Here is a 17,952-nt window from a genome sequence, read left to right on the forward strand (position 1 = left end):
AAAAAAAAAAAAAAAAAAAAAAAAAAAAAAAAAACAACAAGAATGATAATGTACGGAGAAATTCAAGAATAGCCTCTGTGCCTGGTCATGTGAATAAACTGTTACTGATTTATCCACATTTGATTTCAACTCATTATAAATACTTTAGGTAGGGTATGATACATCCTTGTATTCAAATACTCATTTATATGTTATTTTAGTGTTTTGATTTCCTTCATATCACTTAATAAGTTGAAAACACAGCATTAATCTTTATTCAGACATAGTTTGAATTTTTCTACATAAAGTTTTTAAAATTTGAGTTTTTACTGTAAGAGTTTGAATTAAAACTAACAAGCTGCTAATTCTGTTGTGAGTCTGTTGTGTCATTCTGCCAGTTACTTGAACTCTTTTCACTATATCTTTTTAAAAGTTTGATGTTTTTATCGTGTTTAAATAAATAGGAAATTTAAAATATTTGCCAGCAGTTTAAAACCCAGTCAAGAATTCAGAGGTTTAGAAGTTCATTTTCTCTCGTTGAGTATAAAATTGAGGTTCAAAGAGGAGAGGACAGTAACACCAGAATAATAAATAATCTCAATGTAACATTCTATATGGGTCTGTGTTGTTTCAGTAGCGCTTACAGTGTTAAGGTTATAAAAAAAATTCCTAAGTCCAGATCCTACCTGAGTTTCTGTCAGCAGCAATTTAGACCCAGATGATATCTTCAATGATTTTGAGTTAAGAGAAACATGAAATATCTCCACAAGGTCAAAATGCTTCCAATACAGAATCCAAGAGAGTAAAGGATTGACATTTGCAAAGTGAAAGCTTTTTTTGTGGCCTTTTAAAATCTTTTCAAACTGAATTGAAACAAAGCCCATAAAATATGAACTTTTGAAAAATTAAAGAACATTACTAAGTGATGATAGTGGGTAATTTGCAGAAGATTGATTAAAACTTTGGTATCTAAATTGGACCATTATTTTAGAAAACTTATTCAGCTATTTTAAAAATAACCTTCCTTGAAATAGAGGATATTTTAGAAAATAGGGAAGGTGGAGAAAGGTGTAAAATTCCCTGTTCCAACCACCACCCAGCTATAATAGTAATAATTTAATGTATATGTAAAATAGCCATACTAACTTAGCTGCCCAAGAGCATACTAATTAAACAATTCAATCTCTTGCTTTTTAAAGTATTATACTAAGAATATTCCAATGTCATTTGAAATTCTTTGAAAATATTGTTTTCATTGTTTCATGATATCCTGTTTCATGGATATAACTCTCTCTCTCTCTCTATATATATATATGTATATATATATGTGTGGGTTTTGTTTTTTGTTTTTTGTTTTGTTTTTGAGACGGACTTTCGCTCTTGTTGCCCAGGCTGGAGTGCAATGGCGCAATCTCGGCTCACCACAACCTCCTCCACCTCCCAGGTTCAAGTGATTTTCCTGCCTCAGCCTCCCGAGTAGCTGGGATTAGAGGCATGCGCCACCATGCCTGGCTAATTTTGTATTTTAGTAGAGACAGGTTTTCTCCATGTTGATCAGGCTGGCCTTGAACTCCTGACCTCAAGTGATCCACCCCGCCTTGGCCTTCCAAAGTTCTGGGATGACAGGCGTGAGCCACCTCATCCGGTCTTTGGTATAACATAATTTTTTTTTGAGACGGAGTCTTGCTCTGTCGCCAGGCTGGAGTGCAGTGGTGCAATCTTGGCTCACTGCAACCTCTGCCTCTCGGGTTCAAGCGAGTCCCCTGCCTCAGCCTTCCTAGTAGCTGGGACTACAGGCACGTGCCACCATGCCTGGCTAATTTTTTGTATTTTAGTAGAGACAGGGTTTTATCATGTTGGCCAGGATGGTCTTGATCTCCTGACCTCGTGATCCACCTGTCTCGACCTCCTCAAGTGCTGGGATTACAGGCGTGAGCCACTGCGCCCAGCCAGATATAATTAATTGTGTTATTTCTTTATTTTGGAACATTTAGTTTTGTGGGGGTTTGTTTGTTTGTTTGTTGAGATAGAGTCTTGCTCTGTTGTCCACGATGGAGTGCAGTGGCCTGATCCCGGCTCACTGCAACCTCTGGCTTGTGGGTTCAAATGATTCTCCTGCCTCAGCCTCCCGAGTAACTGGGACTACAGGCATGCACCACCACATCCAGCTAATTTTTGTATCTTTAGTAGGGACAAGGTTTCACCATGTTGGCCAGGCTGGTCTCGAACTCCTGACCTCAGGTGATCCACCCACCTTGACCTCCTAAAAGTGCTGTGATTATAGGCGTGAGCCACTGCACCCAGCCAAACATTTAGATTTTTTTTTAATTGTTTAATGTGGAGATTGTCATCATTATACATAAACTTCTGTTAACATTTTCAATTTCAATTTTTTTAGGTTGAAATCCTAGTAGAATTAACAGGTCAAATTGCATTTCAGAAAGTTTATACTAATGTATATTTACTTCAGTAGAGTATCTACTTAGTCTATAGATTTCTTAGTAGTTTTACCTAATTTGTAGTACATGTTTGTGAACAACAGTTGTTTTAATTTGTATTTTTAAGTGTGAGAGATTGAACATTTACAGTGGATTTACCTGTTACTTATTTATATTTCATTTTCTGGAAATTGCCTGTTCATGTCTTTTACCAGTTTTTCTTCTTTTAGGGTCCTACTGTTTTTCTCATCAGCTCATCTAATAAGCTCCTTTTATATTTAGAATGATAAGACCCTTATCTTTGTGGCAAACGTCTTTGGCATTTGCCTTTTATGATTTAATTTTATGATACACAAACATTTTATTTAAATTTAGTCTAATCTGTTCATCTTTTCCTTTGTAAATTCTCCACTATAAATAGTTGTTTTCAGCTTCATGTTTTGATATTTATAAATATACCAACACATCAAACGTTTTCTACAACGTACTCTACTCAGTAAAAAGCTGTTAGCATTTTGACATAGCATTTACCAGCTTGGGTTCCTGGTCTCTAATTTTAAGTGGTGTCTGAAGGATTATACTGGAATTCTGCCAGCCTGAAGTCATGAAAAGGCTTTGAGCAACAATTCAACATCTTTTTCAAATTTAAGAAAAGCTCCATATGGCGTAATTATTCGAAGTTAAGGCCATAGAAACTACTTAAACCTTTAAAATTTATAATTAAAGGATTAATATTAACTTATGAAGACATTGTCATTTCGGCTTAAGATGGATTTCCAACCTCAATTTTGTTCTTTTTACTTTCATCTTTTCCATGACTTTTTCCTTTGCTTAAAAATGTGGAGTTTTATATCCTTAAACTTTAAATTAAATGTTATCCTCAGGTTAGAATTATAAAATTGATTGGCCAACAATATCCTGTATATTTTTTATTATGTTCCATAAATATTGGTGAACTTAAAGTCGGCATTTTCCTCTGGATATATAAGCTATAGCCTGGTATAATAGATAATGGCACCTCTAAATATAACAATAATTTAATTTACCAAGTAAAAAAATACACAAATAACTTGGAAGACTTAGGATGTGTACATAATTTGAATGTGATGAATTGATGTTCATTTATATTAAGGTTTATATTAATGTACTTTTGAATGACCTAAATTGTAAAGCTTTCTTGAATATGACAGGGGTTATAATCTTGTCTTATACAAAAACTAAGCCTTTTTATAGGATAATTTTTTTATTTCAACTTTCATTTTAGATTCGGGGATACATGTGCAGGTTTGTTACATGGATATAGTGTGTGATGCTGAGGTTTGGAGTACTATTGTAGGATAAGTATTTAAAGAAATAAAAAATTAAATAGCCAAAAACCTTAAAAAATAATAATTGGCATGATTAAAAAGAAAAACTAAGACTTTTGTTGTTATTTTGACAAAATACACAAATCAAGCCAAATCAAATATTTTAAACATATTTATGTATCTCCTATGTAACAAGAAGAAATTGATGTTCCTTAGACCCTTTTGTACATGAGCCTCAGCTCTCCTACTTTATGTCATTTGTATGTGAGGCACTCGTATCACAGTAAGTCCACTAAACAAATATTAGAATAATATCTGGATCATTTGTTTATTAACAAAAAAAGCAGGGGTACCTATCATCATTAATGCTTGAATATTTACATGTTCAAAGGTCTATCATCCTTATCTGAGAGGGACTACAAAGCTCAATGTCATGTGGAGTCATGGATGTAGATAGAAATAGACTGCTGCCTTCTGAATGGCTTTCACAGTTTCCCAACGAAGTTTTCCCCCTTTCTCCCTCTGCCTTCTGCTGCACATTAAAGAGCACTTTATTTTCTGGCAATCCAGGAGAGCAAATCAATAGCTTAACTTCAAAGTCTAGTTATCTGAAGCTAGCAAACTATGTTTTACTTGGAGAAAATTAAAAGAGAGTATATTTTATGTTAAGGTTATTTGAAAATAAAACCTAGAATTATAAATGAATTGGTTTAAAGTAGGCATTTAAAAATTACAAGATTAATCCTCCTCTGTTCTTCTGTAGCCTCATTTTTAGTATTCTAATAGAAGCATTAAAATTGGAGTTCTGTATTCCTCCGAGGTGTTTGGTTTTGTCTTTTGGGATGCCCTGTGATGAAAAAATTTCTATTTAGAATAAATGAAAATGCCTTAGGTCAATACAGCAAAAGATAGTGACTCGACTTGGGAAGTTATTGAAAGTAGAAGAGCTTATTTGCTATCATCAAAGTTTTATATTTAAATGGAGAGAAGTGGGAGTGAGTAAAATAAGCAGATATTTGTGCCCTAAGTCTCGTGTGTGTGTGTGTGTGTGTGTGTGTGTGTACACGTACATGCACATACAGTTTAGGTCTGAGGAGATTTTTTTTTGGTTTGTTTTTTGTTGTGTGTATGTTTGTTTAAGATTAGTGCTGATAATTATGCAAACCTTTAAACATTTATATTGATATGTAAGAATTGTACATATTTGTCAGATATATGTGAGATTTTTATACAATCTTGCAATGTGTTGTGATCAAATCAGGGTAATTAGGATATCCAACACCTCAAACATTTATCATTTCTTTGTGTTAAGAAGATTTCAAATCTTTTTTCTAGCTATTTTGAAATGTGCAATAAATTATTAACTATAGTCACCCCACTGTGCTATCGAACACTAGAACTTCTTCCTTACGTTTAACTGTATTTTTGTATTCATTAACCAACCTCTCTTTATGCCTTCTCCTCTTTACCCTTCCCAGCCTCTGGTAACTATCATTCTCCTCTCACCTTCATGAGATCCACTTTTTTAGCTCCCACATATGAATGAGAACATGCAATATTTGTCTTTCTGTGCCTGGCTTATTTCACTTAACATGACATCTAATTCTATCCATGTTGCTGAAAATGACAGAATTTCATTCTTTTTATAGCTAATACTCTGTTGTGTATATATCGCACATTTTCTTTATCCACCCCTTTGCTGATGTACACTTATGTTGTTTCCATATCTTTGATATTGTGAATAATGCTGCAATAAACATGGGAGTGCAGATCTCTCTTTGGTATACTAATTTCCTTTCTTTTGGGTATATATTCAGCAGTGGAATTGCTGGGTTATATGCTAGATCTAATTTTAGTTTTTTGAGGAACCTTTATGCTGTTTTCCATAGTGACTATACTAATTTGTATTCCCACAAACAGTGTATTAGTGTTCCCCTTTCTCCACATCCGCATAAGTGTTTGTTTTTTGTCTTTTTGATAATAGCAATTTTAAGTGGATGAGATATCCTCTCATTGTTGCTTTGGTTTACATTTCTCTGATGATTAGTGATATGGAGCATTTTTTTCACATGCCCTGTTGGCAATTTGTATGTCTTCTTTTGAAAAATGTCTGTTCAGATTATTTGCCAATTTTTAAATTGGATTATTTGTTTTTTGCTGTTGAGTTCCTTATATAACCTGTTGTCAGATGGATAGGTTGCCAATATGTTCTCTGATTTCTTTTTACTCTTGATCGTTTTCTTTGCTGTGCAGAAAGTCAGTACTAATGTATATTTACTTCAATATTTTTCAAGATTTTTACCTTGATATAATCCCATTTTTCTGCTTTTGCTTTGGTTGCTTGTGCTTTTGAAGTCTTACAAAAAAAAAAAAATCTTTGCCTAGACCAATATTTCCTTCAAGTAGTCTCATACTCTCAGGTCGTACATTTAAGTCTTTAATCCATTTTGACTTGATTTTTTTATATGGTGAGAGATAGGGACCTGGTTTCATTCTTCTACATAAGGATATCCAATTTTCCCAGTACTGTTTATGAAGGGACTGTCCTTTCTCCAAAATATGTTCTTGGCACCTTTGTCAAAAATGAGTTAGCTGTAAAGGTGTGTTGGGTTCTCTATTGTGTTCCATTGGTCAATATGTATATTTCTCTACCATTACCATGCTGTTTTGGTTTTGATAGCTTTGCAGTGTATTTTGAAGCCTGATAGTGCAATTCCTCCAGCTTTATAATTTTTGCACAAGATCACTATGGCTATTTGGGGTCTTTTGTGGTTCCATACAAATTTTAGAATTGTTTTTTGTATTTCTCTGAAGAATCTCATTGGTATTTTGATACAGATTGCAATCAATCTGTAGATTTTTATGGGTAGTGTGGGCATTTTATCATTAGTAATTCTTCCAATCCATGAGCATGGAGTATCTTTCCATTTTTGTGTTCTCTTTAATTTCTTTGATCAGTGTTTTAAGTTTTCAGTGTAGAAACTTTTACTACTTTTGGTTAAACATATTCCTAGTTTTTTAATAGTGCTGTAAATAGGATTGCTTTCTTGATTTTTTTTCATGATTGTTCACTGTTGGTGTATAGAATTGCTACTGATTTTTGCATGTTGATTTTATGTCCTGCAACCTTACTGAGTTTGTTTGTTGGTTCTAACATTATTTTGGTGGAGTCTTTAGGTTTTTCTTAATATGGGATCATGTTGTCTGTGAATAAGGATAATTTGACTTCTTCCTTTCTAATTTGGATGCCCCTTATTTTTTTCTCTTGCCTAATCGCTCTGACTAGGACTCCCAATACTATGTTGAATAGAAATGGTGAAAGTGAGCATCCTTGTTTTATTTCAGATTTTAGAGGAAAGACTTTTAATTTTTCCCTTTTCACTATGATGTTAGCTCTGGGTTTGTCCTATATGGCCTTTACTGTTTTGGGAAGTGTTTCTACTATACACAGTTTTTTGAGAGGTTTTTTTTTTTTAATCATAAAGGGATGTTGAATTTTATTGAATGATTTTTCAGCATCTATTGAAGTGACCATATGGTTTTTGTTCTTGGTTTCATTAATGTGGTGTATTATTGATGTATTTATGTTGAATCATCCTTGCATCCCCAGGATAAATCCCACTTGGTCATGATGAATGATCTTTTTAATGTGTTGCTGAATTCAGTTTGCTAGTATGCTCCTGAGGATTTTTACATCTATGTTCATGAGGGATATTAACTTCTAGTTTTCTTTGTGTGTGTGTATGTGTGTGTCCTTCTCGAGTTTTAGTATCAGGTTAATGCTGGCCTTGTAGAATAAGTTTGGAAGTATTCTCTCCTCTTCCTTTTTTTATTGACTTTGAGTAGAATTGATATTAGTTCTTTTTCAAATGTTTGGTGGAATTCAGCAGTAAAGCTCTAAGGTCCTGGGTTTTTCTTTGATGAAAGATTTTATTACTGCTTCAATCTCATTATGCATTATTGGTCTGTTCTGTTTTTCTATTTCTTCATAGTTGAGTTTTGGTATGTTGCATGTTCTCAGAAGTTTATCCATTTCTTCTGTTAATAGGCATTACATTTTGTTGGTGTGTAGATGTTTATAATAGACTCTACTGATCCTTTGTATTTGTGTGGTGTCAATTTTAGTGTCTCCCTTTTTATCTCTGGTTTTATTTATTTGGATCTCTTCTCTTTTTTCTTATTTAGTCTAGCTAAAGGTTTGTCAGTTTTGCTTATCTTTTTTAAAAACAACTTTTTGTTGACTTTTCTTTTTTTGGTTTCAATTTCAGTTATTTTTGTTCTAATCTATAATTTCATTTCTTCTACAAATCTGGGGTTTGGTTTGTTCTACCTTTTATATTTCCTAGAAGTGTAGTGTTAGATTGTTTATTTGATGTCTTTCTGCTTTTCTGATGTAGACATTTATTGTTATAAACTTTCCTCTTTGAACTGATTTTCCTGTATCTCATAGGTTTTAATGTGTTGTATTTTTATTTTCATTTGTCTCAATAAATTTTAACATTTCTCTTTGAATTTCTTCATTGATCCATTTCTTATCAAGGGGTCTGCTGTTTGATATCCATGAATTTATACAGTTTCCAACATTCTATCTGTTATTAATTGCTAGTTTTATTCTATTGTGATCAGAAAAGATACTTGATATGATTTTGATTTTTAAAAATTTGTTAAGACTTGTTTTGTGACCTAATATTTGGTCTGTCCTGGAGACTATTCCATGTTGAGGAAATGTTCTGTAAATGTCTGTTAGGTCCATTTGGTCTAGAGGACAGTTTACCTCGAATATTTCTTTGCTGATTTTCTGTCTGGATCATGTGTCCATTCTGAAAGTGGAATGTTGAAGTCTACTACTATTATTGTATTGCAGTCAGTCTCTCCCTTTTGGTCTGTTAATTTTTGTTTTTTATGTATGGGTGCTATAGTGTTGGGTGCAGGTATATTTACAATTATTATATTATCTTTCTGTATTGATTTCTTTGTTATATAGCATTCTTTGTCTCTCTTTTTACAGTTCTTTATTTAAAGTCAATGTAATCTAAGTGTAACTATTCCTGCTCTTTTATGGTTTCCATTTGCATGAGATATCCTTTTCTATCTCTTTACTTTCAGTCTGTGTGTGTCTTTATAGGTGAAGTGAGTTTCTTGAAGACAGCATATTGTTGAATCTTGTTTTCTTTTAAATCCATTTAACCATTCTTTGTCTTTTAATTGGAGAATTTAACCCATTTGCATTCAAAGTTTTTGGTAGGAAAGAGTTTACTGCTGCCATTTTCTTACTTGTGTTCTGATTGTTTTGTAAATCCTTTCTTCCTTCTTTACTGTCTTCCTTTGTGGTTAAGTGATTTTCTTTGGTAGTATGTTTTGATTCTATGCTATTTGTAGTGTATCCATTGATTCTGTGCTATTTTTAGTGTATTTATTTTGCTTTGTGGCCACCATGAGGCTTACAAAAAATATCTTTTAGTTATAAGAGGTTATTTTAAACTGATAGTGACTTAACTTTGAACACAACCAAAAGAAAAATAACAAAAAAAACCCACTACACTTTAACACCATCCTCTTCACCACATTTTGACTCTTTGATGCTTCAATTTACATCTTCTTATATTGCCTGTCTCTTAACCAATTATTGTAGTTATTATTTTAAAATAGTTTTGTGTTTTAGTCTGCACGCTCAAGACATAAGTGGTTTAATTGCTTCTGTTCCAGTATTAGACTATTCTGAATGTGTCTGTTTTCTTGTTTTTCCAAGTCAGTTTAATGTCTTTAGATGTCTTCTTGTTACATGTTAGTATTCATTTCTTTCTTGCAGATTGAAAAACTCCCTTTAGCATTTTGTGTAAGACAGGTCTGGTGTTGATGAATAACCCCAGCTTTGATTTGTCTGGGAAAATCTTTATCTCTCCTTCATTTCTGAAGAATAGCTAAGTTGGGTATGTATTCTTAGTTGCCAGTCTCTCCTTTTCCCCACCCAACCCCCAAATTTGGAATATAGTATCCTACTCTCTTCTGGCCTTCAGGGTTTTTGTCGAGAAATCCATTGAAATCCATACTGGGGTTCCAGTGAATATGATATGTGTCTTTTCTCTTGCTTCTTTGAGTATTCTTTTTTTGTCTTTCATTTTTACTAATTTGATTATTGTGTGCCTTGGGGATTTCCCCTTTCGGTTAAATTTGATTGATTACTTCTTCCTGTGCCTGGATGGTATAATTTTTCTTGGGATTCGGGAAATTTTCAGTCATTATTTTTTTAAAATATGCTTTGTGGACATTTTTCTGTCTTGGGAATTTTTGTTATGTGGAGATTCATTTACTTGATGATGTCTCGTAAGTCTTTTTTTAAATTTTATTTTAGATTTGGGGGTACATGTGAAGGTTTGTTGCATCGGTAACATCATTTAGCCACTACTTACAAGTGAGAACATGTGGTCTTTGGTTTTCTGTTCCTGTTAGTTTTCTAAGGATAATATACTCCAGCTCCATCCATGTTCCCATAAAAGACATGATCTCATATTTTTATGGCTGCATAGTATTCCATGGTATATATGTACCTCATTGTCTTTATCCAGTTTGTCATTGATGAACATTTAGGTGATCCATGTCTTTGCTATTGTGAATAGTGCTGCAGTGAACATTCATGTACATGTGTCTTTATGGTAGAATGATTTATATTCCTCTGGGTATACACCTGGTAATGGGTTTTCTGGGTTGAATGGTAGTTCTATTTTCAGCTCTTTGAGGAATGACCATACTGCTTTCCACAATGGTTGAACTAACTTACACTCCCACTGATAGTGTATAAGTGTTCCATTTTCTCCACACCCTTGCCAGCATCTGTCATTTTTTGACTTTTTACTAATAGCCATTCTGATTGGTGTGAGGTGGTATCTCATTGTTGTTTTAATTTACACTTTTCTAATGATCAGTGATATTGAGCTTTTTTTCCTATACTTGTTGGCCACATGTATGTCTTCTTTTGAGAAGTGTCTGTCTATGTCCTTTCCCACTTTTTAATGGGATTGTTTGTTTTTCTCTTGTAAATTTGTTTATGTTCCTTATAGATGCTGGATATTAGACCTTTGTCAGATGCATAGTTTGCAAATATTTTTTCCCATTCTGTAGGTTGTGTGTTTACTCTGTTGATAGTTTCTTTTGCTGTGCAGAAGCTCTTATGTTTCATTAGAGCCCACTTGTCAACTTTTGTTTTTGTTGTGATTGCTTTTGGTGTCTTTGTCATGAAATCTTTGCCTGTTCCTATGTCCAGGATGGTATTGCTTAGATTGTCTTCCAGCATTTTTATAGTTTTAGGTTTTACATTTAAGTCTTTAATTATTCTTGAGTTGATTTTTGTTTATAGTGTAAGGAAGGGATTCAGCTTCAGTCTTATGCATACAGCTAGCCAGTTATCCCAACACCATTCATTGAATAGGGAGTCTTTTCCCTGTTGCTTATTTTTGTCATCTTTGTCAAAGATCAAGTGGTTGTAAATGTGTAGCCTTATTTCTGGGCTTTCTATACTGTTTCATTGGTCTATGTGTCTGTTTTTGTACCAGTACCAGGCTGTTTTGGTTAATATAGCTCTGTAGTATACTTTGAAGTTGAGTAAGGTGATTCTTCCAGCTTTGTTCTCTTTACTTAGGATTGCTTGGGCTATTCAGGCTCTATTTGGCTTCATATGAATTTTGAAATAGTTTTTTCTAGTTGTGTGAAAAATGTCATTGGCAGTTTGGTAGGTATAGCGTTGAATCTGTAAATTGCTTTGGCCATTTTAATGATTGATTCTTCCAGTCCATGAGCATGGGATGTTTTTCCATTTGTTTGTGTCTTCTCTGATTTCTTTGAGCAGTGTTTTGTAATTCTCATTGTAGAGACTTTTCACCTCCATGGTTAGCTGTATTCCTAGGTATATTATGTGTTTTATTCTTTTTGTGGCAATTGTGAATGGATTGCTTTCTGGTTTGCTCTTGGCTTGACTGTTGTTGGTGTATAGGAATACTAGTGATTTTTGTACATTGATTTTGCATCCTAAAACTTTGCTGAAGTTTTTTATCAGCTGAAGGAGCTTTGGGGCTGAAACTATAGGGTTTTCTAGATACAGAATCACGTCTGCAAACAGAAAGTTTGACTTTCTCTTTTCTTATTTGGATGTCCTTTATTTCTGTCTCTTGCCTGATTGCTCTGGCTAGGACTTCCAATACTATGGTGAATAGGAGTGGTGAAAGGGAATTCTTGTCTTTTTTTGGTTTTCAAGGGAAATGCTTCCAGCTTTTACCCATTCAGCATAATGGTGGTAGGTTTGTTAGAGATGGCTCTTATTATTTTGAGGTATATTCCTTTAATGCCTGGTTTATTTAGAGTTTTTAACATGAAGAGGTGTTGAATTTTACTGAAAGCCTTTTTTTTGCATCTACTGAGATAATCATGTGGTTTTTGTCTTTAGTTCTGTTTATGTGATGAATCACATTCATTGATTTGTATATGTTGAACTAACCTTGCATTCTGGGGATGAAGTCTACTTGATCATGGTGGATTAGCTTTTTGATGTGCTGCTGGATTCAGTTTGCCAGTATTTTGTTGAGTATTTTTGCAACAATGTTCATCAAGAGTATTGGCCTGAAGTTTTCTTTTCTTTTTTTTTTTGTCTGTTCCAGGTTTTGGTATCAGGATGGTGCTGGCCTCATAGAATGAGTTGGGGAGGAGTCCCTCCTCCTCAATTTTTTTGGAATAGTTTCAGTAGGAATGGTAGCAGCTCTTCTTTGTTTATCTGGTAGAATTTGGCTGTCAATCCATCAGGTCCTGGAGTTTTTTTGTTAGGCTATTTATTACTGATTCGATTTTGGAGTTTGTTATTGGTCTGTTCATGAAATGAATTTCTTCCTGGTTCAGTCTTGGCAGGATGTATGTGTCCAGGAATTGATTCATCTCTTCTAGGTGTTCTAGTTTGTATGCATAGGGGTGTTCATAGGAGTTTCTGATGGTTATTTTTATTTCTGTGGGCTCAGTGGTAACATTCCCTTAGTCATTTCTAATTGTGTTTATTTGGATCTTCTCTCTTTCTTCTTTATTAGTCTAGCTAGTGGCCTATCTATCTTATTAGTTAGTTTGTTTGTTTTTCAAAAAACAGACTCCTGGATTCATTGATCTTTTGAATGGCTTTTTGTGTCTCAGTTTCCTTCATTTCAGTTCTCGTTTTGGTTATTTCTTCTCTTCTGCTAGCTTTGAGGTTGGTTTGTTCTTGCCTCTCTAAGTCTTTCAGTTGTAATGTTAGGTTGTTGATTTGAGATCTTTCCAACTTTTTGATGTGGACATTTAGTGCTCTGTCTAATTTCCCCCTTAACACTGCCTTAGCTATGTCCCAGAGATTCTGGTATGTTGTATCTTTGCTTTCATTAGCTTCAAAAAACTTCTTGATTTCTGCCTTAATTTCATTATTTACCCAAAAGTCATTCAGGAGCATGTTGTTTAATTTTCATGTAATTACATGATTTTGAGTGATAGTCTCAGTCTTGCCTTCTATTTTTATTACACTGTGGTACAACACTGTACTCGGTATGATTTCCTTTCTTTTGCCTTTGCCGAGGATTGTTTTTTGTCCAATTATGTCATCAATTTTAGAGTATGTTCTATGTGGCAAGGAGATGAATGTATATTCTGTTGTTTTCCCTATAAGTCTTGTAAGCTTTCTTCACTCATTTTCTTTATCCTTTTGCCTTCTATGAATCATTTCATATGTTCTGTCTTTAGGCTCGCTAATTCTTTCCTATGTTTTGTCAAGTCTGCTGTTGAAACTTTCAATAGAGTTTTTCAGTTCTATTATTGTATTATCTTTTCTTATATTTCTATTTGGTTTTTTATTTATTTCAATTTCCTTGTCAAATTTCTCACTTTGTTCCTGGATTGTTTTCCAAATTTCTTTTAGTTTTCTATCCATATTTGCTTGTGATTTTCTGAAATTCTTTAAAAATATTATTCTAAATTATCTGATATTTCATAGTTCGTCAACTCTTCTGAGTCTATTGTTAGTTTCTTTTGGTGGTGTCATTTCCCCTGAGTTTTCACAATCCTTGCAACTTTATGTTGATGGGTGCACATTTGAGGAGACATCCACCTCCTCCAGTTTATGCACGTGTTCTTTGTTGGTATCAGACCTTTACTACTTAGCATCAGAAGTTAAATGCTGGCCTGTTGTTACTTCCCATTCTGGGGAAGACTTATAGTGAGCGTTGGAACTAACACTGCACTGGAACTAACTCATTGCCCTGCCATTTTTTTCTGGTGTGGGGAAGATTTATGGTGAACTCAAGAACTTAAATGCTTCTCTGAAACAAAATCACTGCCTGCCATTGTTTTCTGGTCTGGGGAAGACTTATCGTGAGCATTGGAAGTTAAACATTGCCTTTGAACTACCTTGCTGACCTGCCATTGTTTTCCAGTGTAAGGAAGACTTAAGCAGGCACCAGAACTTAATCCCAACCTTTTAGTTGTTTCTGGGTCAGGGTAAGGCTCCATAGAGCACTTAGGGTTTGTGAAAAAATCTAGCCAGGAATTTGAGTCTTCCCACAGATTCTGCCCCCTGCAGCAATACAGCACCAACCAGTCTCTTTAATATGGCTTCCCCACTGATTGAAGTACAGAGTAGCTGCCAAGATCCATATACTAGTTCATGTAATCAGTGCCAGCTGTTTGTCCCCAATTCACCCCAGTTGGTTTAGTATTCCTGGCATTTCCATTCGTTCCTGTGGGACAATACCAGAATGGTCTTCATGTGAAGATTCCCAGACTGTTGAGGAGATCTAATGTCTACAACCTCTTACCCTGGAAACTGAATCTAGAGAAATTTTGTGTGAGGGATATTATGATGGCTTGTTGGAGAGGGCAGCACAGTCCAACATGAATATTTCTCTTACCATTCATGGCTTCTTTCGATTCTGTGGGCCCAGGGAGTTTCTCTGCTTCTCCTCCAAGTTCTGGTGAACTCAGGATGGTATTCTTGTCTTTGGATAGTTTTTAGTTATATTTTTGTGACAGGAGTGATGCCAGACAATCTATTCTACCATCTTGCTAATGCCACTCCCAGTCTTTGCTTGTATAAATCTTTTGATCCTTTCAACTTCATGGCTAAATTTGTAATAGCCTAATTGGACAGTGCATCTGTTTTTTATAACACTAAAGTTAATAAAATGAAAAAATATATTTCACTAGGATCTTTATCAGTGAAGAAATGATTACAAATAAGAACAGAAATAATTACTTATGGTACTACTTTGATATGTTACCATTAATAGGGTGTGTATCATCTTGATTTGACCAAAACATTCTCACTTTTACCTGTTGTCCCAGTATCTTGTGTGACTTAGCATTTCCTGCTATCCCTTTCACTGTTAAATATGTCCCAGCTTTCATGCTAAGTTATATGTATAAGAGTACTTTTTATGTAAAAGATGCACCTTTTCTTTTTATGTTTTTTGTACTTTAATTATAGAATATCATTGTGGTCATTATGTATATTTTAAATTCATGCTCTTTTGACAGTAGGTCATAGATAGCTAGACTGTAATTATTTTAATATTCCAAGCAGCCTTTCTGATGTTTTTTCCACATCACATCAACATTTCAAATAACATTTTATGCACTTAGAACCAAACTTATTTTGTCTTTATTGAGAGACTCAGGGATGTTGGGATAAAGGGACAGAGCCTCTTATTTCAGACTCCCGGCTCCTATGTTTAGACTTTCTTTGAGGGGAGGACAATAGAATGAGCTGATGGGCATAAAGCTGCATAGATATATTATGGGTCTAGTACAGTGGAAGAGTTCTGGGTTGAGAGTCAGGTCTGGTTCTAACCCTTATTCATAATGGAAAAAAAAAAAATTCTCTGTGGGCCTGGTTTGCCTGATCCAGCTTTGTGCAGATTAAGTAAATTAAAAATTGAAACTGTATGAGTAATTTAACTAAATTGAATACATTATGGGACATGGTAAAAATAAACAAATAGAAAGTACATGACCACTAAAAGTGTAGTTGGCTTAAATAAATCTCTTCATTCTCATTAGTAATAAAGAAAATGCTAATGAACATACTATTTTTTAATATATTGAAAAAGTAAATTAGTTTAAATAATACCAAGCATCATTTTAAATTAATAATACCAAAATGCCTAGGGTGCAGTGAATAAACACTCTAAAATGCTATTGGTGGGAATATAAATTGTTACAACCTTCCTGAAAGTCTTTGGTTATCTATATTGTGAACCCTAAAAATATCCCTATCTTTTGACCTCGTAATCTATTCCTTAGTTAGCATAACATCAACGTCAAACTGAAAAAAAAAACTCTCTAAAAACATATTAATCTCACTTTTGAATATTGTAAAAAACTAAGTATTAGGCAGGAGAATCTAGTAGCACATTTAAAATACCATACATCATAATCATATGGATTTTATTCCAGGAATGCAAAGATGGTTTGATATTAAGAGCACTATTATTAATAGTATAAATCACTATACTGATAAATCAAAAAAGAAAAATTATTTGTGATCCTTTATATACTAGAGGAAGCCTAAGTTACTGTAAGAGGGAACCCCAAAATGCAGTGGAGAAATTAAATAAGAAAGTTTATTTCTGTTACACATAACAATCCAGATTTATTAGGATTGCCCAGGGCTAGGATCAAATGGTTCTTTCATGAGGTCATTTAGGAACCTAGACTGACTAGTAAGATTCCTCTATCATCCTCAACATGCTGTCTCCATCTCTGCTTTAAAGGCTGCTGTTCCGATGGACACCATTTCTTAACCAGCAGAAAGAGAGGAAAAAGGTTAGGAAGACAAATATTTCCTTGTAGGGAATGGCCATGGAAGTTGCACATATCATTCTGACACTTTACTGGAGAAAACAGTCCCAGTGCCACACCTGGGGCAGCAGGGACCTGTTTGCATGCACTGTGCTAAAAGTTGCAGGAAGACTATTTTGAAAAGAAATGAAGAGCAGATACTGGGGAACAGTTAACAGACGAATGTCACACACTCATTTCTTTCAGTATTTTCTGCCTAATTTTTGTACAATGGCCCTAGGCACTTAGGATATAGCAGTGAGCGAAATGGCATATATTCCTTTCCCCTCCAAGTTCATTCTAGTAGGAGAGATACATTGTTAGCCATGAACATGCCGCATAAATAACTTACATAGAATTTTTTAAAGTATCAAAGTGCTATTGAAAAGGAAATGATAGAGAAGATTCAGGGAGACTCTGGAGTACCAGGACTGGGACCATTTATATAATGTGACCAAAGCTGGCTTCATCAAGGAGGTAACATTCAAACAAAGATGAAGGAGTCGAGTGAGGCATGTTGATATTTGGAGGAAGAAATTGCTGATAGAGGGAAGAGCTAGTGCAGACACCCTAATGCAAGAGCATGGCTGGCATGGCTAGGGGACTTAAGGAAGCCAGTGTGACAAGAACATAGTGGACAAGGGGGAGTGAGTTGGAAATGACATTAGAGGCATCCCAAGGCCTGGTCATGTAGGGCCTTTGAGGCTGTTCCAATGACTTTGACTTTTAACTCTGAGTAATGAGAGAGTAAGAGGGTATTATGCCATGAAGGGATATGATCTGACTTAGGCTTTAAAAGATCATTCTAGCTTCATGAGAACAAAGGTGGGAAACCAATGAGAAGGCAACTTTGGTAATCTAGATGAGAGGAAATGTTGGTGGCTTAGACCAGAGGAGTAGCTGGGGAGGTGATCATATTCTGGATATATTTTAAAAATATACTTTAAGAGTAAATATGGTTTTCTGATGGATTTGATAGGAGGCATGAGAGCAAGAAAGTAAGCCGTAGATAAGCTTAGTGTATTAGTCAGAGTTCTCTAGAGGGACAGAACTAATAGATATATATATGAAGGGGAGTTTATTAAGGAGTATTGACTCACAAGGTGAAGTCCCACAATGGGCCTTTGGCAAGCTGAGGAGCAGGGAAGCCAGTCCAAGTCCCTAAACCTCAAAAGTAAGGAAGCCAACAGTGCAGCCTTCAGTCTGTGGCTGAAAGCCTGAGAGCCCCTGGCAAGCCACTGGTGTAAGTCCAAGACTCCAAAAGCTAAAGAACTTGGAGTCTGATGTTCAAGGGCAGGAAGCATCCAGCATGGCAGAAAGATGAAGGCCAGAAGACTCAGCAGGTCTGCTCTTTCCACCTTCTTCTGCCTGCCTTATTCTAGCCATGCAGGCAGCTG

At 34.8% G+C, this 17,952-nt stretch overlaps 1 protein-coding gene across 2 annotated transcripts in view; it reads left to right on the forward strand.

The window, feature by feature from the left end:
• The window catches only part of CEP112 (centrosomal protein 112kDa), a 587,957-nt gene that overhangs the window by 374,699 nt on the left and 195,306 nt on the right, over nt 1-17,952 (forward strand). The gene's annotated exons all lie outside the window — the stretch shown is intronic.

This window comes from Mandrillus leucophaeus, unplaced genomic scaffold, assembly GCF_000951045.1.
Source record: "Mandrillus leucophaeus isolate KB7577 unplaced genomic scaffold, Mleu.le_1.0 Scaffold404, whole genome shotgun sequence".
Lineage (NCBI taxonomy): Eukaryota > Metazoa > Chordata > Mammalia > Primates > Cercopithecidae > Mandrillus > Mandrillus leucophaeus.